Here is a 2,991-nt window from a genome sequence, read left to right as displayed (position 1 = left end):
AAATCTGAGGTCATTAGTCCCCTATAACGTAGAACTACTTAAACATAACTAACCTAAGGACATCACAAACATCCATTCCTGAAGGAGGATTCGAACCAGCGACCGTTGCAGTCGCTCGGTTCTGGGCTGAAGCGCCTAGAACCGCTCGGCCACCACGGCCGGCCTCTCTATTGTCATCGCCGTCTGCTGACAGCACTATGACCCTCTGCACCGATAATACTCATAATGGGTTTCATACATACATGTGACAAGTGTTGCAGGAGTTTCACAAGTTTTCAAACACATGCTTTGCATTTAAAGTTTCTGCAGTGCTTTTGAACTGTAGCGTCACGTTTTTAGGCGCTTGAGAAGGACAATACTCGTGAACCAATTGAATTATGCCCACTTTGTGAGAGCAAATTTGATAAAAAAAAACACTTAATAACATCACTAGTCACACAGGGTTGCTATGGCGACAGAGACTTCGAGACTGAACAGTAAAATTTCCGAAAAATGGCAGATTCAATCTGAAAAGGAATCTAATTTCAGATTTGTAAAGCAACATGCTCCAAGACCCACTAATGTGGGTGTCCACGTGGAAAACTGCCTACAAGACACTTGGCATTCCATCTTAGCATATTTCTAAAGTGTATGGGCCCATTACCAAATAGGACCACAGCAGATGTATATCGTATACATGAAGGGCCTAACAGATTAGATTTGTAATGATCTTGCTTAAGCAGATAAGTGAGCACAAAATGCGATATGGAGTGAACACAGTGTGATTTGATCCCAAGTTTTGTGGCTGAACATTGAAGTCACGACTGAGTCCTAGTAATGTTTGATCCTAGAGACGTTAAACACTTATTTATCAGTGTGAAACTACAGCCAATGTGTGTGTTTATAACCATGCAGCATGAGGATGCAAGTATGGTAAGTAATAAGACTGAAACTAAAGTGTAAACATTGAAGAAATCAGCGAATCTAAACAGCAATGTTCGGAATAAATTTCCGTCGGTTGTAGACAAATGCAGGTAAACCTACTCTGTATGTATATTGTAAAAAAATTCCCAAATTAACTGCCTTCCACGAAAGTTCTTGCGTTCAAATTATTCTCGGGACCGAGAGCTGGCTGGATTTCGAAGTGGGAAGCTCAGAGATATTTAGTGAGTCACAAAACGTATATCAGAATGACTGATTAGAGACCATAGGAGAGGGAACGTACATTGCAATTGACAACAATATTGTTTCTACTGAGTTCTAAATTGAGTGTGACAATGAAGTTATTTGGTCGTGTATAAAATGTCTAGGTGAACCAAGCTAATTGTTGGATGTTTTTACTGGCCTCCCGAATCTGCTGTGACAGTTCTAGAATCATTCAAAGACTGACTACGGGTAGTAACTCGTAAATATCCAGATCATGCATTACTAGTTGGAGGTGACTGTAACCTACTGAGTATAGATAGAGGTGTCTATGGATTGAAACTTCCTGGCAGATTAAAACTGTGTGCCAGACCGAGATTCGAACTCGGGACCTTTGCCTTTCGCGGGCAAGTGCTCTACCAACTGAGCTACCCAAGCAGGATTCATGCCCCCTCCTCACAGCTTTACTTCTGCCATACCTCGTCTCCTGCCTTCCAAACTTAACAGAAGCTCTCCTGCGAACCAGCTTCTGTTAAGTTTGGAAGGTAGGAGACGAGGTACTGGCAGACATAAAGCTGTGAGGATGGGGCGTGAGTCGTGCTTGGTTAGCTCAGTTGGTAGAGCACTTGCTTGCGAAAGGCAAAGGTCCCGAGTTCGAGTCTCGGTCCGGCACACAGTTTTAATCTGCCAGGAAGTTTCATATCAGTGCACACTCCGCTGCAGAGTGAAAATCTCATTATGTTTATGGATTCGTTGAGAGGTGTACAGACAGACAATCATGCAAAGTACTTTTGAACACGTTTTCTGAAAGCTGTCTTCAGCAGATAGTTCAACAGTCCAATCACAATGGAAAAGTCTTAGACATTGTAGCTACAAATAGGCGGACCTTACCAACAATTTCAGCATGGAAAAGGCGGTTAAAGATCACGATATCGTAATAACAACTGTGGTTACAAAAATTGATGACTCAGTTAAGAAGGCTAGGAGAGTGTTTCTGCCAGGAAAGGCAGATAAGCAGTTGTTAGCATCTCACTTGGACAGTGAATTGACATCCCTTAGTTCCAGTCAGATGAATGTAGAGGAAATATGGGCAAAGTTTAAGCAGACTGTAAATGCTGGTCTGGAGAATTCTCTGTCTAGCAAGTGGACTAAGGATAGAAAATATCCCCCATGCTTTCATAACAAAATTCAGAAGATGCTGACGAAGCAGAGGTTGTTGCACTTGGTGGGTTCAAAATATAACGCGCAAATGGCGGCAAGAAAAGGTTAGTAGTGATTCATGCATCTGTGAAAAGATCTATGCAAGGAGTGTGCAACAACTACCATTGTCACACCTTAGCAAAACATCTGGCAGAGAACCCAACAAAATTCTGGTCGTATGTAAAATCTCTTAGTGGGTTTAAGGCTTCCATCCAGTCACTTGTTGAAAAGTGTGGTGTGGTAGTTGAAGACAGAGAAATGAAAGCCAAGTTTTAAATTTCACGTTGAAGAAATCGTTCATACAGGAGATTCGTACAAACATACATCGTTTGACCATCTAACTGACTCTTGTGTAGACAACACAGTAGTAAGCATCCCTGGGGTACAAAAACAACTAAAGGAGTTGAAAACAAATAAGCCACCAGGTCCAGATGGAATCCCAGTTCGGTTTGTCAAAAAGTACTCTATGGGATTGGCTGCTTACTTAGCTGGCATGTATCGTGAATCTCATACTCAGCACAAAGCCTCAAGCGGTTGGAGAAAGGCGCAAGTGACTTCTGTGTATAAGAAGGGCAAAAGAATGGACCTGCAAAATTACAGACAAACCAAACGTTGGTTTGCTGCAAAATTATTGAACATATTCTCGGTTCGAACATAATAAATTTTTCT

The sequence above is a fragment of the Schistocerca piceifrons genome, chromosome 1 (assembly GCF_021461385.2).
Source record: "Schistocerca piceifrons isolate TAMUIC-IGC-003096 chromosome 1, iqSchPice1.1, whole genome shotgun sequence".
Taxonomy (NCBI): domain Eukaryota; kingdom Metazoa; phylum Arthropoda; class Insecta; order Orthoptera; family Acrididae; genus Schistocerca; species Schistocerca piceifrons.
Note: the sequence above shows the minus strand (reverse complement) of the source record.